The sequence below is a fragment of the Paralichthys olivaceus genome, chromosome 24 (assembly GCF_024713975.1).
Source record: "Paralichthys olivaceus isolate ysfri-2021 chromosome 24, ASM2471397v2, whole genome shotgun sequence".
Lineage (NCBI taxonomy): Eukaryota > Metazoa > Chordata > Actinopteri > Pleuronectiformes > Paralichthyidae > Paralichthys > Paralichthys olivaceus.
Window position 1 is genome coordinate 8,835,711 of NC_091116.1, and position 25,388 is coordinate 8,861,098.

The 25,388-nt window shown below is 41.7% G+C and overlaps 1 long non-coding RNA gene across 1 annotated transcript in view; it reads right to left on the minus strand.

Annotated features, from left to right (window-relative positions):
• Positions 1-4,244: 4,244 nt before the first annotated feature.
• LOC138407111 (uncharacterized) overlaps positions 4,245-25,388 on the minus strand; it is a 117,990-nt gene continuing 96,846 nt past the window's right edge. The window contains exon 3 of the long non-coding RNA XR_011240565.1: positions 4,245-4,381. This is a non-coding gene — a long non-coding RNA (uncharacterized lncRNA). The remainder of the gene's footprint in view (positions 4,382-25,388) is intronic.

Consider the following 25,388-nt stretch of genomic DNA (forward strand, 5'->3'; position numbering starts at 1 on the left):
TCCAAATGTTCTGTTATTTTTACCCGCCTGGTTTTATCATGTGTGTCCCTGGCAGGTACACCGCGGTCGTGAAGCCAATAAAGTTCTAGTAACGAGCTCATGTGACACATGCCCTGGAACCATCTGAAGCCTGTATACCATTTGGCTGCGAGGAGGGGAACTCATCTGTTTCCTGCTTTAGAGTGGATGTGCATCTGGACATCCATCATTGCTTGGTCTATTGTTCGTGTGTGTGTGTGTGTGTGTGTGTGTGTGTGTGTGTGTGCGGCGTGTGCTGTTTCTGTCTTATCATCCCCCTACATCATAATGTGGGCAAAAGCACATCAGCGAGTGTAATTGCTCTTCTATCTGACTCCCACAAACCTCTCCTATCCCATTCCCTGCGTACTCACAAGCATAGAGAGGCCATATAGAGTGTGTGTGTGTGTGTGTGTAGAAAAAAAAAAGCGCGGCAGTTACTTTTTTATGATGATATCACAACTGTGCCTGACATCTGTGTAATGGCAGTGTCCAGGTTGCGGGGAGAGCAGTGAGGCGCCAGGTGACATTGTGTCAGATGTTTTATGGAGAGATCCGCCACGCACAAAGAGAGAGAAAGAGGCTGAGGGAGAGCGAGAATCGATGAGCGCGCGCGAGAGAGAGATAACATCCTCCAACTTTATGGCGTGATTGGCAGATACATGGCAGCTTTTCTACCTGCCATCCCACTCAGCCATCTTGAACTCGTCATCAAATAAAGTCTCGCTGTGGCAGTGACAGTGATGACGGCACTTTATGGAGCTCGCACTGACGTTATCATCATTTGAATGTGCCATTGCGCCGTTGCTACAGTAATTACATAGTAGTTAGTCATATGAAGGCGCCTGTGTGTGTTGCATTGGTTGGAGGAGCAGCCACAAGAGACAGCGGCAGATCTGTTGAATCTGTTTTTATTTTGCACATGAGAGAAACTTTCCCTATGCATTTTTATAGTTTTGTCTGTATCTAGCGCTTATGATAGCATTGTAATGGCTGACTTCTGGAAATATAGTGACCTTCCTGCAATATTAAACTGGAATGCTATGTTCATATAATTTGTTTCCATTAGCTCACACAGCTCATTTCCTATTCTGCTGCTGGTGTCCTCATAGAAGCATCATTATATCCACACTTGACAACTCCACCATCACATCCACTGGCTTCCTGCCCCACAGTAGATGCAATTCAAACTCTGTCTCGTCAAATCCCATAGTAGTCCACAAGCTTTTCCACCGCTGCACTCCACCCCAAGAAGCTATCTGCAGATCTGTCCCATCCCTGTGGAGCTCTCAGTTCTTTACTGCACCAATATGTCTATGACATCACACAAAACTCCCATTAAATCTGTATGATTCAATTCCCAGTTCTGTGTTTTAACTCTCTGGAGTGAAATGGCTTTCAGTAGATATAGCTAAATGCTCTATAAATAAAATCCATCCATTCATCATCTATCCTTCATCATCTATCCTTTGAGGGTCATTAAGGGGGCTGGAGCCAATCACAGCTGATATTGGGTGAAAGGCAGGACGGGTGGACAGTCCATCACAGGGCTGACATATAAAGATAAACAGCCATTCACACTCACACCGAGGATCAATTTAGAGTCACATATTAACGTAACATTAAATATATAAAAACATAACATTTTCCTCTTCAATTATTGTGTATTTATTATTATTATCATTTTTATTACCAAATTGTGTGTAGCAATTGCACCAAAGTAACTTCCCTCCAGGGATCAATGAAGTTGTTTCTGACTCTGATTTAATGCTTTTTCTATTGGTTTGCCACAACTTTTTTACGACCTTAACTGATGTCAGGATTTAACCGTGTAACCATTTACACAATTGGCTGAAATTACAAAAAATACAAAAACATTAAGCAGAATCTACCTTTAATGGACAAACGTGGTTGTCCCCAACTTCTTGTAAAAGTTATCTGTGAAGGCAACCTCAGCATTTTTGGTTGTGTTAATATTTTACTAAAAAAAGACTGTAATGGAAAACTTGCATATGAACTTTGCTTGAACTCTTTCCTAAATGTCTGATCATTGCTTGTGTGCTGTGTTCAACAATTACTCATACAGAAACACAATTGTGCTTGCATAAGAGGAAGTGTCTGGCGTACGTGCAGACGGACGATTCGAAACTAGACAGACACCTTTTACTTTTTTAACTATCCAATGCCCTGACTGTTGCTACTTGGCAGATGTAACCTCAGAGTTCATGTCCTTTATTGATGATGATCCTCTTGTTGACCCTGATCTGTGCAGAAGCAAACTTCTTCTTTCATGCAGAAGTAAGAGCAGACAGCTTCCTGTTTCAACTAGACTACAGGTGGTTTAAGTTTTCATGCTATTACTCAGAAACAGTTGTCTCTTATGTTTCCTGTTTACCTGACTGTATAAAAACCTTCTTCTTGTTCCACTTTGGGCATTCGTGCTGACTGTGCAACCCTCTGTAGAACTTTCAATTAAATTACCTAAAGAAAACTCCGGTCTTAATTTCACATCTCGAGATAAATTTCAACCACAAGACAGAAAGCTCTTACTTCTTTTTCCTTTACTAAATGTAGGTCCTGGACGAGCACTCTTATGAAATGTACTCTAAAAGCTTTAAAACTAATAATTATTACTAGTTTCACAGGGGTATATTATTTTCTTCTCCACGACAGAGCTGCACTTCCATTATGGAAATGTTGATATATAAATGTGTAGGCATGATAAAGTGGCCAGAGCCTATTCCTGAAATCCCTGCACAATAATGTGCTATTAATTTTGTGCCTCGGATGTTACTTATTATTTATGTACATGAATTTATTCATCTTTTTTTCATAAATTGGTTGGGTGGTTTTCTGCTGAGGTTTTTTTTGGCCAGGCCATTTCTGTAGGAGCCCTCATCACTCACGGCTCAGATCTCCATTTCCCCATGAATAACATTGACAGATGGAGGACAACTGTCCTCGTTGCTCTGCATGGTAAGGAGTGTGCATGTGTGTGTTTACGTATGTGGGTGAGTAAGAGATAGAGGGAGAGGAGTGACAAATAGAGGGGAGATACAGGGGAGACAAGAGTATGTTGCCAAGCATGTCTGTATATGGTATATCTGTATATGTGAATAAATATACTTCTGTAGTCCACGCTACACAATCCTCACACCCCTCCCTTACTTACAGCATCCTTAATGTCGTCTGTGAATGCAAGCGGCCTGCATAATGCACATGTAGTTTGTGAATGTGTGTGTGTGGCACGCATGCAAACATGATGAATGCTTCCCCGGTGCTCGCCACTCTGAGAAAACACGCCCCCTTCCACTTGTCTTCAGCGCAATTAGGTTAAATAATGATACCCCATAAATTTCCACAGTAGGGAGATAGCCCTCCTGCCCTTGCCGCCCCTCTGAAATATGGCTGAATCCTCTGTGAATGAAAGGTTGAGTGGAAGTGTGTGTGTATGCATATGTATCTGCAGATGTGTGTGAAGGGTTTGGTACCAAATGGAAGGGAAAAAAAGAAATCGATGAATCCCAATTAGACAAGAATACTTGTATATGTATTAGAGTATAAACGCATTATAAGGCAGAAGCAAAAATAAACATTAACACTTTGTGCTGTGCCCATTGGTACCAATTAAAAAGGGGAATCTTGGCGAGCTATAAAGATGGATGATTATTGCTCCCCCAAAGTGAAGCCAAGTCATCTTGATCACCCCCTGGTGGCTAACTGTAGTAGATCATAAACCACAACTACTCTGTGTTAGTGGATGGAATATGCGCAGAACTATGATTAGTAATTTGATGCTTTTAAAATGGGGTGAAACGTCATGATTGACAGCTGATCTTCAGGTGTAAGGTTGTAGTTTCTCTCTCCGTCTTGACATTAGATTGCATATGTATGTTTGGATGTGGTTGTACTATAGTTTGCTAAATATAAAGACTACTACTGTATATATAAAGGTTCTGCAACTACTGAATCACCTGCTCTTACAACTGTGATTTTGTTGCGAAGTACAGATCTGTCCATATTATCAAAATATATAGGCTACAAGCAAAAGGCTTTGCTCTGACAGGCTTTTATTAGATAATAAACTGGACACAGTAAAACGGAGATCTGTGTGGGGACATGAGTGCACCACCAGCTGACAAACCACAACCTTCATGCTACCAGTTATCTATTCCGAGGGTCTAAATCAATGAAAACACCTTACCTGAAATCTCAAGGACAATCCAGGCCTTGTTTTCTGTTCAGATCACGGTAAGTCCATCCAGCCCTCCATCACTCTGATCCTTTTAGTGTCGCAGGGGATCTGGAGCCAATCCCAGCTGTCATCAGATGGGGTTCACAGGTCGCCATTCCAAAAAAAAGGCTGAAATATAGAGACAAACAACCTCTAATCACAAAAAGCTAATCACTCCCTGATTTACACCTATTAAGAAGTCAGAGTCGCCAGTTAAAATAACCCAAATCTGTATGTAAACTGGGAATCGAATCCTCCTGCTGTGAGGCGACAGTGTGAACCACTGGTGAAGTCATACAGCTCTGGTTTTCCAGCAACAGCCACCACTATTTTCATGAATGTTGTGTTCAGTGAAGGCCTTGCAAAAACATGAACAATGTTCAAAGGCGTTTTTCTGCTTGGAAGTTAACTTTTTTCAACTTGAGGCATTCGCCGCATGCAACGCACTTCAGGCGCCTAAAACACACAACTGTGCACAAAAAGACGACTAACTTTCGAAAACAAAAAAGAAAAAGATGCATCTCGTTGCAAAAACTACACACAGTCTAATCAGGGCCTAACACGGTTAAAGGGACTGATTCAATTGCCATGTTTAACCAAATGCAGACAGAAATGAGATGACTTTGAAACACAACATCTGGGCTCATGGTTTCTGTTGTACAAATGTTTCACCTCGCTGCTGGGCCCAAAGAGGAGCTCGCCCACTTACAGCTTAGAAGACCCCCTCTAAAGGGGAAAGAGACAGAGGGAGAGAGAGAAGGGAAAAAAGATGGAGGGCTAGAGGAAAATAAGAAATGGAGGAGGCATAGAGGCAGTGCGTAGATGCTGCGATGAAGTTGGTTGCCGTGGCAACTAGCGGAGTGGGGCTCTGCCGGGCTCTGCTATATATTGTTCCCCCGTGAGAGAGAGGGAACAGCAAGCAGGAGGTGGAAAAGAAGAGACAGGGAGGGTTAGTGAGTTAGTGGGGCGGGTTGGGTATGGGAAAAGAGGAGAAGAGAGAGAGGAGGAAACAATGGATAAAAAGGATACACGTGGACTGAGAGAGATTAGTGGGACAGTAATGAAAAAAAAACCAGATAAAAGAAGTCACAGTCTCTCAGGTACTTTATTATTTCCTGGACCCCGGCTGGCCGTTCTTGTGATATGGCCCCATCTGCCTGGCTCATCCTCCCATTATGAAAAATCTTAGGTGGAGAGCCACTGGCTTCACAGGACAACATGAATCTGCCCGGGGTTAATGCCGTCGCCCTGCGTCCCACGCAGAAATGGACACACAAGTCATTGTTAACATTAATGCACCTGCACAAGTTGACCCAGACACACGTGGATACAGGCATGCCTGGAAGACAAATCCTAATTACAGGGGTTTGTCTCTGAGCAGTGGCATTAAGGGCAGGCGGAGGGACACCAAGCACTAAATTTAGCCCAGGACAACAGGCAATATCTTAGCGGCACCTTTTCCCTGCATCCCGATAATTGCCCCACACATCATACGCTGCTATATAGTGTTACCATATATATATATATATATATATGCATCTCCACTGTGTCTCCCATCATATAACATTGAATAGCACCCCAGTGGAATCACTGTTGCCTCTGAGCCGTTTGTTCTGTCTATTTGGAAATTATTTACCTTGCCCTCCCCTTTATGGCACAGCCTCTTCCACATGAGAGGGAGGATAGGAGGGTTGGGTATTTTCTTTTAATTTCCATAATCTCAACCTAATTGTGTGCTATCAGATGCATTATGGGTGACATATGCTGGCGCACAAAGGACAGCGCTGTCAGTAAATGGCAAAGGCCTTTTAGCTGTGCTGCAGCTCAACCTTGTGGCGCCCGCTCTCGAGTTTGTGTGTTTGCCTGAATGCTCATGTTCATGTATGTGCGTGTCTGGCCTGGTCTTGAACCCCACGGCACAGAATTTGATATTGAATCAAGCCCCGTCACATCGCTCATTCTGAGGTTGTTACATGAATGACACACAGGAAAACACTTAAGATGACGGATTCGTGACAGGATCAGATGGAATCTCAAAAGTCATGTCAAGAAATTCTAGTCAGAAAGGGCACAAGGGACGAGGATTTAGCGACGATATGATTTATTAAAGTAAAAGAAAAGGAATATGCAGTAAATTAAACAATGAAAGACAAACATTGAGCGTTAAACCGTTCGAGGACAATGTAAAAATGCAGAGGGAATGAAAATAGACACACACTTTGGGGATTTAACAGTGGGCTGCATAGCAAATAAGGGTAGGCAGTAGGTCAACAATATTATAGCACGGTGGCATTTTATGAGAGCCATCAAGGCATGGTGTATCATCAGTCAGCGCAGCATTGTATGAGCTCCCACGACATGTAACACACCCCTCAGCATTTCAAACAGCAGAAATATTTAGAAACAGATATGCCAGTGTCACACCCATAAAGATGTAAAACGAGCATGATAAGGGGTTGCTAGAAATTTGCATCATGTGCTCCGTGGCCTCACTGAATTTGCAAAAAACTTTCAGGTTGTTGTGTCTTTTTTTTACATTCCTGCTCACAACAGCATTTGGGAAGAAAAATGGAAAAGATTGCATGAAATGATATGGAACGAAAAGAAAAAAAAGCTGTATCCACGAAAGCTTCCAGACACAGTGTGATATGATTTATCATTAAAACACTGCTCAGGTTTGAATCGTTTGTCTCTTCATTTGTATGGGAAACCCAGTGGCCATCAATATCATTACTCATATACTGTAATCTATCATCCATGGTCTCACACCTATTGCTTCCTAGCTCTGCGGGGGCTATGCCTTAAAACTGAGACTAAAAATGGTTGGAACATTCAGATCACCTCTAGACTACTTCGACTTATTTCGACTACACACTTACTTCTGGACCAACGGACAAAACGAAGAAGTCTTGGTCTGGTGTGGATTTGTTTGCTGTCTCTTTGATTCAGATCCATATGTGTTGAAGATGTTGGCGCCTCAAAAAAGGGTTGATTCATTTTACTGACATCCTATTTGCAGTCATAAACATCCTGCAGGATTATTTGTGTCAGTTTACGTTCCCATGCCACAATTTAAAGCTTCTTCTCCGAACTCAATCTCCTATTTGAAAACATACGAGTTTCCAAACCGACAGAAGCTCATATTCCTGAGCTTTATGTAGGACTTTACAGTTTCCATCTTCTTCCTAACTCCATGATTCATTTTCTTCCTCACTGCCCCGATGGTGCAATTTCCACCTCTGCCTCAGAGGTCGTGACCCCTCCTTCTCCCGGCGGATCACACCATGGAATTATAAAGACAAAATCACAACCTTCCCCACTGCCAGACCATCCACAGGTGGGAGGAATATTAGGGGAGTGACCTCAAACAAAATGCTATTTGCCCTCGGCATATCACCAATTCAAACAGACCATAATAGTAAAAAAAAAAAAAGAACCTCCCTGTGTCATTGTTCCTCCTCCCCCTCCCCCTCCTGGACTCGTTAAACACATCTCTTTAGTGATTGCTTGATGCAAATGCAGTGCTCCGTGCTCATATCACTTTGGCTTCAATTACACTGTGCAAAGATTGGTAGGCATGTCGGAATGAGAAATCGGCCTTTAATCATTTATGATGGCCATGTCTAAGTTGGGCATGCCCTGAAGTGCTATGTCTCCCCTTGGTTCCTTTCCTCTCTGATGCTACAGTCTGTCTCTGTCCTTCTTTCTCTGTTGCTACCTCTGCCTATCTTGTCTTTTTGGCAGTTTGTTTAACTCCTCAGGGAGAGGAATGATTCCTGAGTGGCCCCTCAAAACCACGTAGGGCTCTCTCCTTAAATGCAGAGGAAAGACTCTCCAGGCTGCGTGCAAACACAATGGTCAGAAAGACACTTGAGTCCACAGCATATTTATATGATCTAGAGTGTTTAGTAGATTTGGTGAAAAGCCTTAAAATATACCAGTAGTGAGAAAGCCACATGTGTTCTATCCCCACATTTTACAGCCACTTTCATCTTCTGTTTTGATTACAGTGAGAAATTGTCGTAAAAAACATGGCTCATTGTGATTTATTTTTTTGTTTTAAACTTTACGTAGAACCAGAAAAAACTGCTCCTAAATCCTCATTGCTAATAACTTTAAACGGTGCTGTCACTTTATTTAAAGCTCCCAAATTCTTGCTAAAGCTTATTATTGATCTCTTGTCTTTATATGATGTTTCCATTGCAGGAACTGATCATTTATAATCTGTTATGATCATAGACTGTGTATAAAACTCTGACAAACTGCTGAGTAAACCAAGATCAGACCACCCCACTTATCATGCTGAATAAACCTTGTTATTGTCATGCATCATTATAAAGATTTATAAAAACTTTTAGAAATACACAACATTTTCTAATGGACTAAGCAACATTTCATACGTAAGTAAAAATGGCCAGGGCAATGCCATGCCCCTGGATGCTCTGCTTGTTCATCAAGACAGGCTCTTGTTTCCTTTTCAAAAGAAATCAAAGCCGGTACAGAACAGGTGGGAAAGCTGCGATTGCATGTGGAGCCTTTCAGATACCTCATGCCACCTTTCTTTATGCAGCCATTGACAAAAGGCAGAGGGGAACCGCAGCTCCATCACTGACATTACTTTGCATTCCATTTGAGATTGTTTTCCTCCTGCCAAGTGGGACTGCTGTTTGACAATTTTTTATTTCCACATTGTTTTTGCCTCTTTAATATTGACTCTGTTTTGTGTCCTTGTTGACACTGGAGCCCCCGCTTCTGTAACAGGATGGCATTTCCATTACCGCACTTTATCTTCTGTCGTCAGGAGCGGCGGTGCCACATCCAGTGTGCCATAATTGAGATCACCGTGTGGCTGCGAAGCCCAGATATTCCACCGGTGTATGTGAAATTGATTGCGAGGTCTTAAGTGTTTTGTAGGATTTAAAGTTAAATGCACATGGTGGTAGAATGCACTCAGAGGTGCACACACAGTCTAATAAATCTCAGAAACAGGAGTGAAGTAACTGGTATTGTGAAATGTTAGCTTCTTAAAGGTTGCAGGTATAGTGCCTGGCTCAAGGACTCTTCTACACCAACCTTCGTCAGTTTAAAGTGACCTGGGGCCTCTTCCACTCATTAAATGGTTAGCAACAATCATTCAAGGTGTGCATGCTGTTTTAACTTCTATCTAGTTTCCACTTTTTCTAAATGAAGCACAACATTTATTGCACAATGCCTCCTCTTAGGGCGCATTCCTGTTCGATTGGACGGGGAATGCTGAAAAATGTCAAACCTTAATTTGGTCCGTTTCGCTTTCACATTGCACTTTTTACAACGGACCAAACCACCTGGACAACGTCACGAAGTCACAACAGCTGCACGTTTGGGGCGGTATTGCCCGAAACTACTGACCAGGAAGAAAAAAAGCATGAGGAAGTAGAAAACGCGGCTCATAGATTGGCCAGGACCTCTCTTCGGTTCACTTCCAATCTTTGGTCCGCTGGATAGTCCGTCTGCGTTTCCTACTGTAAGAGAGCTGCACCAGGATTAACTTGCAAGTTCTAATGAGCGTTCACACCACTCCAAACGAACAGAACCATCCGTGGAAGCAAACCAGGATTCGTTTAAAGCGGACCAAATATCACCAGTGTGAAAGCGCCCTTAGATGTGTAGAATGTAGAAGTGTAAAATGTTAGTACATAATACTGAGGCTGACTTACAGACATTAGCTAATGACTAATTAAATGCACTCATGACCCTTTATAAATGACTTATTAGCAGAAGGTTGCAATAGCAAAGTGTGTCGTATTAATAGTGTAATGATTTATGACACATCCCACTTACAAAGGTACACTTTTTTAGAAAGGGTGGCACACATTTCTAATATCTGGTCCTATTGCTACTCTGAGAATCTGCATCGCACTGCACTTTGGGCAGTTTTGATACCTCCAACTGTAAATGACGCTCAATAATTTAGTGCTAACCGATGGCTTGTGTGGCTTTTTTGCTGAGCACAGTCTGCAGTCCGGTTTATGAAGATGCCTCGGACCGGAGAGATTTCGAGAGAGTGGGAGAGAGAGCGAGAGAGGACATGAGAATAAATGAGAAAAATAAGAGATAGTGATGGAAAACAAAAAATAAGCAGCCATGCGGGCGAGACAGTGCTAAGAAAAGTGTCCTGTTTAAGAGGGAGGTCAATAAAGTCTGGTCTGGTTTGAGAGAGAGGGAGGGGGACGGAGAGAGAGAGAGTCCTACTGCAGTTTTTATGAGGAGGCCTTTCTCCTTGTTCATGTGGGGTGGCCTCTCATAACAGAAGGAAAACAACTAATCAATAATTGAGGAGAGCAGTAAACACTGTGTGCACAGCACCTCTCAAGGGGGATTCCTTTGCTGGTGTACGTGTACATGTGTGCATGCATGCATAATCTTTTTTTTGCTCATGTCTGCCTGTGTAGATAAAAAGCAAAGTTATTATCAGTTCTGGGAGATAATCCAACAGACACCCTGCCTATGTTGATGTTTCAGGGCATTTGGGAAACGGCTGGTTCGATGCAGGGACTGTCATTGTGGTAACAGGGGTCACGGCTTTAAGAATGGGAAAGAAATAGACCCTTTGAGAAAGTATTGGTCTTTGCTCGTGTGAATGATGCCTTTATAATTGGAGCTGGTTTGGTTAAAATCTTCATTTCAGCTTCACATGTGGGACACATCTGTCTGGACTTTGGGGGCTCTACATAAAGGGACCTGGGGACAATACATCAAATCAAACCAAGCACATCCAAAACACATTAAGTCAAACTGCATCCTTGCAATCTTTAAGCAGTTATTTTACTTTTTTAAGTAAATAATAGATATATTTGAGTGCAAACCTTTTCCACTAACCTATGTTTTTTTTCCAACCAAGGTTATCATCTTTCAGTATGTAAATTATGATCTAAACCAGATATCGCATGAATATCCTGGATAGAAATGAATCTTTCACCATTGAGGGAAGATGGATAATAATATTGTAGAAGGGAGAATTATATCCTTCAAGGAGCTGTCCCATCGTGCGAGGAGAATGGTGCCGGCACGACTGAGAGTGTTGATGACTTAGAGAGCGCTATATGAGCTAAGTTGCCCACATGCAATGTCTTTGGAGTGTGGAGCTGACGAAGGTGTGGTGGTAAGAGAAGCAAAAACTAGCAGGGAGGAAGCTGATTGATTGGAAACAGACAGATTTTATCATGGAGGAGCCTGTGTGGCACCGGCCCCCTGCGTGGTTTAGTGTTGCAACTAAAAACGACCATGTTGCTCAAGGAAATTGTTCACTTGGCTGTAAAAACGCCACCGATTTACAAAAACAAGGACAGAGTAAATATATAACAAGTATTTCTGGATGAAAACAAAACTGCAGTTATCTACAACAGCTATCATCAAAAAGCAAATGTCCATTTTTTAAGAACCATAGCCAATCGGATGCTGCGTTTGGCTCAGCAGGGTCTCCACATTCTCTATCCACTAAGATTCATCAACTAATCTAAATTGCCTTGATTTCCAGCTCTCTACTATTGACCCTCTGCACTCGGTCTCTCACGTCTAAGGAACGTATTTTCTCCGAGAGCAACACCTCTGAAGGGCTTGTTGCTAACCAGATGCGATTATCGAGATTCAGAAATTGCGTCTTTGCCCTGACTGTTCACGCCAAGTTGTCTTGGAGGCACCAGTACATGCTGTACTGCTTTACCACAACTGGTGTGGGTATATGTTTGTCAGCGAGTGTGTATTTAGTTGTGCAGGAGACAAACTGTGCATATGTATTCAGGTGTCTGTGTGTGCGTCTGACTCGTGAATGCTGCACACAGGCAGCTTCAGGTCAGCTGAATGTTGTGTAGGGATTAGTTGCCTGTTGGCAAAGTGTGTGCCTCGGAATCAACCCCCCCCCCCCGCCCCCACACACAGGCTCTTTGTCACTCCGCCACAAACCAAAAAGACAGACACGGCAACAAGCAGACGGCAGGCTCATTTTGTTCAGGGCCATTTCCTCTCCTTCTATCACTCGACTCAATAATACTTACTCACCACTGCTGCTTCTGCATGAAAAAAACCTTGATTCAGATTTTTTTTTTTACAATGTCCAACATATGCAGAACAGTATGAAATTCTCCTATAAATAGCTTTCATTTCCATTTGCACATTAAATGAACGTCAATCAATATTAACTCATCAGCAGCCGAGTGGAGCTCATTTAACACCTTGATGACGCCTGTAAGCAGAAAAGATGCTGACTAGATGGGTATAATTAACTCTATAAATAAGGCATGTGCTGGTGAGTAGCGCAACCTTTAGTTTAAAACAAATGCCTCAGTAGAAAGGTCAGGGGACTATATGTATGACAAGGCTAGAATGAGTGGCACGCACACACGCCCCTCCATTGATGTGTGTATGTGGAATACCACCAGGATCTTGTCAATTAACCGGTGAAAACAATCCCTCACTGCCTAAGGGGCTTTCGCAGCTAACTAGGAGGGCAGTGCCAGTTGCAGGGAAATTGGCTGCTCCACTAGGCTGCATGATGTTGCTCAGGTGGAGCACGGAAATGCTCATTAATTCCCGGGACCTGGGGGTGGAGAGCGAACACGGTGGAGCCAAAATTGGAGGAATTTGTATCACAGCCCGTCACATGAAGACAAGGGCATTGTAAAACATAATGAGATATTTGTTTGTACGTAATGATGAAACAATGAGAAGTGCTAGAAGGTGAAAAAAAAGGTGTCAAGCACTGTATGCAAGGCTGAGTTAAAGTAATCATTCACGATGCAAAATGGCAAGATGTGCACATAGTTCTCCTTGTGAAATACAGGGTAGAAATACCTTGCTGACAAAACGCACTGTAGTGAGATTGAAGTTTGAATATCGAGGCTCGTTGGGTAAATCGAAGTGTACAACAAGATCAAAAATCTTGTATTTCTTTCTCACTGATGCAGTTGGAGTTTTTTAGCTTGAAGCACTTTTCACCTGAAGATTTCAGCTTCCTGTACTATTAATAAGAGTATATGTGTGTGTGTGTGTGTGTGGGGGGGGGGGTCTGAACCTCCACAGCATCTTGAAACAATCCATCCTTTTGACAAATATTGCTTTTCGGTACAGGCCTTGCCCCGTTTGCTAAATTTCTTTACATACAGTATACATCAAACCACGCACGCACGGCCAAGTGGAGCGTCCCTCTCTATCATGCATGAGTGATAATCTCATGATCCCACCATAAGGGGAAATATCTCACACCAGGGATTAATCAAGGCATTTAAAAGCCATTTCCGTTGCTCTGCTGAGCCGCGCGGTTGACCTCGTGAATCATCGCCCAGGCACTGAAACGAGGATGCACAAACACTGCAGCCGCAAGAACACATATAGTGATGTGAAGCGGGGACATAGTCCTTGTGATCTCTGCAGCATGGGGACATATGTGACACGTTCAGGAGTGTGAGCTGTCACGCACGTGTCACAAAAGTGATGTGTCAGATCTAACCACGTGGCATTTAAAGGGACTTCCTGCCCTTTAATTCTACAACTGCTGTGAAAATTGTTAAAATGTCTTTTCACAGCCCCAAAGCTATGCCGGAAATGTTTGTAGTTGTAATTTTCGACATAAGTAGAAATGAGATAAAGTTCAATAATTGAAACAGGGACACAGGATGAAAACTGGGTAAAAGCCTAGAACTGTATTGAAAAATGATCCCTGGTGATGTCATCGGGGTCATTGCAGCTTTTTTTATGTCTTCAATTAGCAAGTAATGAAAAGTGACCCTTAAGACCCCAGGGCGAGCACCAGATGACCAGTTTCTAATGAAAAGAGTGTAAAGAAGCATAATGGGTAATGTATGATCATAAAAATGGGTTTAATATAAACATGATAGAGACGCTTGACTTATGACTGTAAAACCTTTTTTTAAATATTGAAATCTTGCTTTCATGCAGAGCTCTGTTATTCCGGATCAAAAAAGGCAACAAACGTTTTGAAATCTCCGTGACTTGGAGGACACTTCCAGCCAATGTCATATCAAAGTTAAAACATTTTTGGGCTTGAGCAGTGGGCTGTTGTGGAGGGAGGCAGCCCGTCAAGTCCCCTGACTGAGAATGGAGAAGACTACATCTTCATGCTGGCTTGAATAAAGGTCGCTCGGGTTGTCTGACATAAGAGAAAGCGGGCGAGGCACCCGGAGAGCCCGATAAGGGAGGAGCGGCCGGCTCTTAGAAGGAAGCAAAAGGTCACGTATATGATGTTCAGGTTCACGGTGGTGGCATTTGTCCTCCTGCGATCCCAGTTGCAGTCCAGTTCCCTGTTTGCCCAGGGATTTCACCGAGGTTTGGTTTGCTCGCAGAGGAAATTGTTTGTTTGTACGTAGGCGCAGGTTTGTGTGTTTGTGTGTCATAGAGTTTATGCTATGTCGTCTTCATCTCAAGCTTTGCTTATCACTCTCACGCTAATATCCGCTGCTCCCTCTCACTCTGTTGTTCCTGTAATCTATCCGAGGACGCAGCAATGGTTGGATGATGATGAATTAATCATGCTTCCAAAATGACACATCTGCATGAAAACATTAAGTGCGTAAAGGGCAGATGCACGGCTCTGCGGTGACCTCTGCAAGATGGCTGCAGAGAGCATAATGTATTATAAATGGGCGTGTAGCTTTCATTCAACAATGTATAATGGAAACACTCAACTGCATCCAAAGGTAATTATTGATTTTTTCCTTTCTGCTTATTGATGAAATTTACTCAGGCCAAACAATTAACATATACATTTTCCAAGCAAGGCCTTTTTAAAATGAAGGATAGAGATCTTTATTCCTGCTAATACACAGGTCCTTGCATCCGCGGAGAGTTACTCACCCTCCAAAGGACCTTTGCAGAGGGGCCTAAATGCTGGTCGGCCATTTTGCTTGGGGGAAAAGACAGTGGTGTGAAATATTAACAGGAACTCTTGGGATACCATCAAGGAGCCCATGACAGTTGGAGAGATTTCTAATTAAGGAGGCAAAGGATTAAAGACAAAGACTCACACTTTCACCTCGACTGCTCTTTTTCCCATTGAAGACGTGTACAAGCGGCTGCACGTGTGTGCACAAATATGAAGATTAATACGCAGCTGGCTCCAGACTGGAGAGTCACTAGTCATTAACGCTTTCGTGCATCCAAGAGTGCTCCACAAGCATTGAGCCCCATGCCAGGACCGACACATTGAAGGTCAGGGGTCATAAATTCACAGAATGTTGTCTTCACAGGCAGTTAAATTTGGCTGCTGTCCTTCATGCCCATTGGGCTGGTTCAGGCAGGGAATACGACTTCTCTATTTTTTGCCTTTGGAGAAACGAGCCATGCAATCCAAGCAGTTTACTCAAGTTCAGAAGGTAGCCGTCAAATATAAATGATGCATGACTTTTGACACATTTGTCATGTCGTTATGGAGTTCTTTGACAGGAAGCAGTTTTATGAGGCACGTGGCAGATGGTGCAAGAGACACTTCCACCCTGACCGGACCTGTTTCACACAAAACAAGTCTGGATATTATTTTTGAGCACCAGATGGATGGATCAACGTCATGGAGATTCAGAGAAACATTTGATACTTCGACTGTGATTATGTAGAGGATGTTTCTGGTTCATGTAGACCCCGGATGTTTCATCATTTTATTTATTTGAGATGTTGATAATCTCACACAGCTGTAAAAATATGACCTAAAATGTAATGACCCATAATCCCTCCTAAAACACTAGATTTACATTTACCACCATTAGCAATAATTTTTCTCGAGTCAAGTTTTATAAATGTGGTAAAATTTGGGTTTTGCTCATATTTCTAGTTATTTATAAGGTTTATGATTAAACAGAAAAACCTGAAACCTCCATCCATCCATTAAATATAGCGTTTATCCTTTTGATGGCTTCATGGGAGCTGGAGCCAATCCCAGAAAGGGGACTCAACTCAATTCAACAAAAATCTAACTCACAACTGTCTATGATGTGTTTCAGAGTTTCAGGGTTTTGACCTTTTCTTTCAGTCAAACAGAAAGTGACATCATTTTCCTATGGTCCACAACAGCAGTTACATGAAGCCATCAGCTAAACAAACATGTCACCTTTCTTGCTTTCATTTCAAAGAACAAGATAGTGATGCAGAAATGATGCCGTTTATGATTTAAATCCTGTTCCGCTTTTGCATGCGTGATTGATAGCATAGTTGCTGTATATATATAAAGAAAGGGAGAAAGGGATTTATTTAGAATCTCCACAGCATCTGCAAATAGTATCTTCTGAGTATCCCAAGTAATATTTGCTCTAAACTAAAGACACACACACCGGAAGCTAGATGCTTTCATGAAAAAAAGCAATATATTTGGTGTTTGCACCATATGCATAGAAATTAAGTCTGAAAGAGTTCACACACTTGCCAGCTGAGACAAACTACTTTCGAACACACATAACACTGATGTTTCGTAATTCCTGTATCAGCTCTTTATCAACGTTACTGCCCATCCCTACTAACAGGTGTGAAAATGCATGTCACATGACCACTCACGTACACTGGCCATCGCACAAGTGTGTGTGTGTGTTTGTGTGTGCTCACTAGTTTTATGAGCCTACATGTGCTTATAATCAGGAGGTCATATTCCAAATTTGCAATTTAAGTGTGTATAATATAAATTCTATGAGGAAGATTGAGATTTCCCTCCATGTTTAAAAGCTGAAGCCTGAGATCCAGCTGCACCCCCGGCCATGCAGCAGCCCTGCTCGCCACAAATTAACTGAATTAGTGTTGGGTACAAGGTAATGAGGTGAGAATCTCAGTGCACATTTATGGACTAAATGCAGTTTGGGAGTCTTGGCAGAGGCATGGGATATTTTTGGTGTGACGCCAGGTTAAGATATTCATACTGGCTTCATATACACACACATAGTTCAGCTTATATGCAGTTAAATAAAAGGGGGAACCCAGAAAATAACAAATCTGTCCAAATACACGGATTAAGATTATATTTGGAGATTCGAACAAGTTATTTCGGGGCTGCCCAGTTGTAGAAAAAAACATAGAAAACCTGGAATGTAGATGAGCCAGTTTCTCCGCAGTTTAAATTAAATCAAATCAGTGTGTCCGGGTCCAAACCACCTATAGCGACCGCTGCAGAAAAAAAGGAAAACAGTGTCTTCCTTTCTGCGTGGGTGTTCCCAGCCAAAACGTTGCTCTGTTCCCCTTTGCAAACTTTCCCCCGAAAAAGTTCTGACCCAATTTGCACCTTCTCTCTGCATATTGGTAAACATATTTATATGAACTTCTGTATAATCAGCTCCCTGAGTTTTACCCCCATAAGGTCATTCGCTTCGCCAACTGTCTTATCTTTATCTTGTACAACAAAGGGGATGAGCGAGACTGATTAGGGCCTTTAGTTGTGTGCGCTTGTGTGTGTACGTGCTCGCAGCTGCATGGGTATTAGCCTTCAAAACTTTGTGTCTTTTGGTGGTTGCATGCATATTTTGGTCTGAGACTGTGTGTGTGTGTGTATTCTCTCTCATGGACCTCTGGGCCGAGGGTGTGTGTCTGCCTTGGACCAGAAACATGAAATTTGCATTCCTTAATTAACATCCAAGCATTCACTGGTCGTTGTAATTCCGAACTCGGGCTGCCGCTAGTTTTTGGAATCACAAAGACAAACAACCCTGGAGGGGATTTCTCTCTCTCTCTCTCTCTCTCTCTTTTTTCTCTAAAATACGTTTGCACCCTTTTTTCTGACGCCTAACGAAAAAGCAACAAATAACTGGGCTTGATTGGGTGACATTTGAGTTAGAAGCAACTCTGTAAAAAAAAAAAAACACAACACAACAGCAACCTAGCAGAGATGTATCGCCATCAGGACTTTTGGTTTCTGCTGCAAGATAAAAATGCTCTTGCACTAAATGTGAAAGAAAAAGAGTGGACGTGTTCTCCCTGGTGACATTGGTGAGAATGTAAGGTGGCATGAGATGTCAGGTTTGGTTAGCGCCAGGGGGTTGTACGGCGAAGAAATGCAGTTTTTCTTTATAAAGGACACGAAAAAACAAGTTGAAGCTCAGGGAAACTATTTTAATTGCATTGTTGGTGGGTTTTTCTTTAGATGCTGAATTTTTTAACTACTGCTTCTGGTGACAGGTTGACAGTGGAAAGCACTTACTTTATTCCGTCTGTTTTAAAATTCACCCATTGCCTTGTTTTAATTACAGGTTAAGTGTGTGTGTGTGTGTTTCAAATCATCAAATTCTTTCAGGAAATCTTCATTCTCGAGGCATAAGAGGATGTTGCTGCTATTAAACACTGACCTCAAATTTTCTAAATCGTTCTTCGCAACACAAAATGTGCTTATAGAAGTCTGTAATTATCTTTTTCTGTGAAAAATACAGGAGAGCTGCCATTAAGCCGGCCTGCAGCATGTGTTCACCTTTCTTTGTTGGGGATGCAATCTAACACAAACACATTATTTTGATTACAGTCACCGCATGATATGAAACGATACGCGCAGATAGGAAAACTTTCATTTTACAGAATAAACAATGCAGACAAACTGTCCATGTCTTCATTTTCTTATTTGAAGGGTGTATTTGTGTTTTTATTATATTTATCATCATTTATGGTTTGAGATTATTGTGAAACATTAAAATATCAAGCCTCAATTACATTATCATGAGGGTTTGATGATGGCATTAAAAAAAATTTGTATTGGACGATATATCGAGCAGAGTTTTTTAAACTCCCAAATATCGGTAATGACATTTGCTCCAAAAATCAATATTGGAAAGGCTCTAATTTAAAGATAATGATGTAAACTCCTCAGTTAGATCTGAACACACACACACTTTATACATTCACACACTCACACACACTGCTGTGCCCCATGTCTCTCAATGTCCATATGCTTAATATACATATAAAGAGTGTGCCCCGTATAATCCAGCAGATTTCCCTGCATGTGCAAATTCACCAAAGCAAATAAAGAGTTAATAGAAAAACTTGAAAAGAACAATTTTAATTCAAGCAACAATCCTGCATATATATATCTGCAACTGAAGCCTGTTGTTTGCGTTTGTCTCCTGAGGTGCAGCCACTGGGCAAAATCAGCTCAACACTGTCCAACGCCATCGTTACAGGGAGGAGTGATCTAAAAGAAAACGCTTTTACACTGGTGACAATTTGTTTAAACAAATAACTTCCAGTGCAGCACTTGTGAATCATTTGCATTGGTTTTAAATGTAAATGCTCACATGGGAATGTTAGCGGAGCTTCGCAGAGGCACTGAGAGCAGCAAAATGCAGCTTCTTTATGTCGGTGATGATTCATTTATTTTCCTTTGTGATGCATTTTACCGTTTTATTTTTTGTCACCCTGTTTTAAAAACAAGTCACATTCAACCCCCACAATAATTTAACACTTTTTGAAATGTTGTAGGTGATTACAGAATGTGATGACTGGATCAATCATTTTAATTAACTGAAGTATTTATTCTTATTCGTAATTGGAGGCAGGTAATAACAGTTCCAACATGAACCCCATGTTCGAATGATTATACATTTAAGTTTAAACCTGCTATCTACGACTTAATGCTGAGGATTGCGAGATATATATATACCTCAGTGCAATTACATTTTCTCATTTCCCATACTGCATTTCATGCTGGTCTCAGCAAGCAAGACGGCTATATAACTTATTTGACCACTTAATAAATAAGCCATGAAAATCGTGGATAGGAAACTACAACCGTATAATCATTGGGATATATTTAGAAAATGTAACATTAAACTTAAACTTTGAGTATTTTGTTCGGTATTTAAATGTTTGTTCATGTCATATTCATGTTTTGAATTATGAATTTGTTTATAATAATAATGCAATATGATAAACTGAAAAGACACGGCTATGCATGCAAAAAGGAAATGTGAAGACATCAGATTCATGTAATATGCATAATGCTTTTAAGTAGTATGATGGCAATAGTAAAGCCGCATCTGTACACACGCTCAACACACAAGCATATACCTTCAAATGCTTTAAAAATGTAAGTTGTTCAGTTTCTGTCTCTACACACACACACGGTAACTCAGATGCATCTCGACACCCAGTTTATCACACAAACTGAAAGAATGGATCTGTTGGGGGAAAAAAGTAAAACTGATGGAGCATGAAAATTCATTAAAAGGGAAGCGTGTGCATGTGTGTGTGTGTGGGAGTGTGTGCGTGCCAGGGATGGAGGGCAAAATCAGCCTCGGCTCAGAATGACACACACAACAAATGATGTAGTGCTGCTGCTTGTGGAGAAGCAGGGAAACTGGCACTAGCTCTTGGCTACAACAACATTATAGATTTAGTTTTATCATTCATTAGTGATTCACTGGGATGCATTTAGTCATTCAGGTCTTTTTAATTATTATTCCTTTATATATACATAACCAAAAATAAGCTTTTACTTTTTTTGGATAAACAGTTGTTTGGCTTTAGTAATCACTTTCCTCAAGAATGTGGTGGCTTTATAAGTTTTGTTATTCCTCTGTTATTCTCTTCTTCACTGGGAAAGTGTCCATGTGCACGTCTGTGTCACCATTTGAAATGTAATCAATGATTGCAGACAACTCACATTGGAAACGTTCTATCAGTAATTTCCAGTTGTCACTCATCAAATCTGAGTTGTCACTGCTTTTTTTTTCTCTCCTCCACTCACACTGTGACAAAAACATCCAAAAAGATGTTTCCCTGTGTTATCTCTTTCTCACACCAATGACGAGTCTGATTGGCTATACGGCGCCACTTGCGATCGGTGACAGCGCCATTCATTTTCTCGGAGGATTCCAGGTCATTCAAAAGTGTGGAAGGAGGAAAAAAAAAAAAAAGACACCTTCACTGTCATTCACCTGCGCAGATTATTACTAGTTGCATAGAGAGCTGAGCGAGACAGACAGGTAGAGAGTGAGAGGAAAAGAATAACCATCAACCTTCTGCTATTCGGACAGTAAAGTGCATTGATATTACATTTTGCTTTATGAATTGAATGACTAAACAGTCAAATACAATAGAAAACGTAGTTTTAAGTAATTTTTCCTGACTGTAAAAGACAATACGAGCAATACAACTATTTACTGCATCATATACTCTATGTACTTTAATACAGCTCTTCCTGTGTACGGCAAATGTGATGTGCTTTTGAAGAAGAAGCTTCTACTGATGTGAACCACTTCTCTCAAAAAGACTAACGATCGAGTCCTTGATTTACGTGAAGCTGTAAAATGGGGAGAAGCAATTTGATGCTCATCAGTTCACAGTCGGACAAATTGTTTGGAAGTGGAGAAGATTTAGTTCTGTGGCAGCTCGTCCAGCTGAGATGACTCCAAAGGCAAAATGGTAAGGAAGGTAAAAATCTTTTAGGAAGTTCTCAACATATTTCTTAAGAACATTTGCGAATCATGATCCATGGCTACAAACAAGTTTGCCAAAAAGCAGCAAGACTCTCTGCTACTGGGAGAATCATGCAGTCTGATGAAACTTGGGAACATGCAAATGTTTATATATGTGGTAAGAAACACACCTGACATGAAAACATCACCACAATGATGCAGACTGATGGAGGACTGTTGTGATGCCTCAAGGAGAACACAGATATGTGAAGATGGACGACAAAAGTGAAGCCGAAGCGTCTTCTCCACAGTGTGGGTCATAAATACTAAACTCAGCAAAGTAGATCTGAAGGAGATTGACTTTAAACAACGAAAACTTTACCCCAATAGAAATACAGTGGACAGAACTCAAAGAGCTGCTAACACTAGTAAAGAACTCTATGAATGTTGTACAGTGTCTGCTGATAGCAAATTATGTTTTAGCCCATGAGTTTGCCTCAGTTTTCCACCATAAGAACAAATGGAACAAAAGAACAGACGATAAGAGCGGGCTATTAGCTGAAGCACGATGTGTTTGGCGAGATCAGATTTTATGAGTAATTAATGCAGAAAAGCAGGTAAATGCAAATGGTTACCATTCTCTGACAGCACATTAGTGTTTGTGGCAGAGAAAAAAAAAAAGGATCAGTGAGAAGGAGAGAAACTCTAAAGGCAGGGAGGAGGAACAGATGGATAGGGAGAGTGGAGGATTTGCTGGACGTTTGGCTGAAAATCTGGAGATAAAGCTTTTTCGATCTTGGGATTTGGCCCTTCAGAGCTGTGGAGTTTGGCGCTGTGCAGGGGCCAGATTAAAAGGAGGGCCCGACTCAGAAGGCAGGTCGGCTCAAACATGTCTGTTGTTTGACTTGGCTCTTCGTTGCTGATCTCTGGAATCCAAGGCAAGCTTTCTGATCTGATGCCTTTTTCATAGGCAAATGGTTTTGGGGCTGATTAGCTGGTTCATACAAAGGCCGTCAAAGTTCAGGCCTAAATATGGAAAAAGCCTGAAAAGGCAGGACAACTCTGTACTATACGGCCATCTGCATCTGTGGGAATCTGCTGAAATAGAGAAATATTGACTGATAGAATATTGGATGGGATGGATCTGAGATATGACATTCAACTGTGGATTTATTTGAGGACAACGGAAGGGGAGTGAGAACTGTTCTTGTTGTGACAGACTTGTCTGTCGCCGCCTTTTACACAATCACTGCTCCATTTTCCAGCCGTTGCTAGGATACCCAAATCCAATCGTTTTCTTGAGGTCAACTCCTGCGTGTCTCATCCAGAAACAAATGGGACGAGCGCTAGTAAATCAAAAATCTATCCCTAAATCCTCTATGACATCGAATCCCTGACTACACATTATTCCCCGGTTGTCACAGTCGAGGTAGATCAAAGTAAATAGGAGGCAATTGCCATGATGAAGTTTTCCACGGAGCAGGTAAGTGAACAGAGAGGGTCCACGGGTGCTCCTGTTATCTGTACGACTGCCCTTCAGCACGGAAAGTTACTTTTTTTTATTTTATTTTTTTTTACTATTATTAAGTTTGAAGACTGACTTTTAAAAGCAGTTTAGGGCGGCGTGGACATTTTCATGTGCAAAAACCTTTCCTGTGAACTCAAGTACTAAAATCTTTCTTTAGGCTGTCCTCATTCCTGTAACCTGAATACACTGGCATTCCTTGGGGCATAGGGACACTGGTGTTGAGAGAGCAATTTGAAAAATGCCCTGAAATCTTCTTTTCCACCTGCATCAAATGCTTGAATTACAGACCATTCTGTTTGTTTTTATCAAGTCAAATTAACCACTGGGCCTAAAAGGCTAAGTATGGGAGCATTTTCTTCCCACAGTCCGAAGAGTGAACATGCGATGTAAGAGGAAGGTTCTTATGATCACTGTGTTTTACCTGATAACTCACCAAATGTTGGGTCGGGATAAGCATAAATTAAAATGATCAACTTGACTTAAGAAGCTTTCCCGTGATTTCTATTGCTTTATTCCCGATATAATGTGGTGAATGCTTTTATCACTTCCGACTACCAAAGTAGATTGAAGTTTTTTATTTCAACGGCCGTGTATATTTTCAGCAAGACTCAGGAAAAATCTCCTTCAGACAAATATAAAGAAGGCATAACAAAAACAGGCAAATCGTTTTTATATCTTCTACTGTTAAGTTGTGCAACTCATCAAACTGCATGAAATTACTTTCTTTGCATTCGGTAATTTGAGATTTTGGTAACCTAGTCTCTAGGTTATCTGGGAAACCCAGCGGTATGATTGAAATGTAAATGTGTCAGTGATTGAGGATAACCGCTGCAGGGAAAATGGGGCCGAATTGCCATAAGTGCAGGAAATGAGTCTCTTCTCTGACCAGATTTCACCGACGGGGCTGCATCTGGCTCGGCTACATGGAGCTTGTTGGATTTGAATGCATCGTCATGCCCCTGATGTGATCTGTCTCAAATCCAAATTGCTTCAGACTGGCCATCACACAAGTGCAAACAGAGACACAATAATTTCCATGGGTAGTGCAAATGAAAGAATGTAATCACCTTAAAACTCATAAAACAAGCCATTTTCCCTTCGGGGCCCTCGGAGGAGACTGACCTGTGCAAGAACGGCTGTTATTCATACTGTGAGAGTTTACGTGTGTGTGTATTGACCTCGCTCATGTCCTCCCATCTTGGGAAATCTGCTCCAAATTGGACTTAAAGCAGACCTGAGTGTGCTTAATGAGCTGCTGATCAGGAGTACCGCGCTCTCTCGCCATAAGACACGACGGTGGAATCTTTTACCAGCATGACCAATAATAATGCAGAGAATTACTATGTTCCGATAAGGTCACTGTTCCCTGTGGAGATGAGCAGCTCGAGTCCCCTGTGAAGGGGGGGGGGCACGTGCGGTGCTGCCCCTGTTGAATGCAACATTGGGTGGAAAGAGTCTGGATTCATGTTGAGGAAGAGAGACGGACTGCAGGAAATGACGGCCTCTGCCAGACGAGCTGTTCGTCCTGCATTATGAGCTTTTTAAATTTGCATCAGGTTTTGATTAAAAAAAAAATCGCATTGGTTTTGAGTCAGGCTGGGTCTACTTGTTGAGTTCGGGTCTAGCTTCGTAAGTTTTGTACCAGTTCCGAACAACTATACACAAAAAACATACATAGGAGCACTGGAAAAGCATAATATGCTTTCATTAAACATCGAATTCAAGGACTTTCCAGGCATACTCCTCTCAAATTCAAGAAACCAGTATGACATACTGTAGTTTAAGATCCGCGTGGTCTCCTGCTTTACCTGCTTCTTTATAGCAAACAATCTGTTCCTCTTCTGAGTGTGTCTCTGCACATGCAAATGACATGCAATTCGCATTTTAATTTGACGTCACTGCAATCACAAAAAGACGTCAATTCTACAATTTTCACACAACAGCAGTTACAAAAAGCCTTTTCACACTACACCATTATAATGAGCACTACTCCTTCAGAAGTGACAGACACTGAATTTTAAATCGCCCAGCCATGTAGCTCTACAAGGCCATTTTCGCACAATTAATCAGGAACCTCAAGGGAAACATTAGTGTTGCCAGGCGATGTATTTCTTTTCAGGGATTCTGATTACACTCTATTATCCAGCCGTGGATTCTGGCACACGGCGTTCTGATCCACTGTTTTACTGCGACAAAGGCCTCTCGTCTGCATTCAACAGGAGCGATACATAAGAGGAGACGG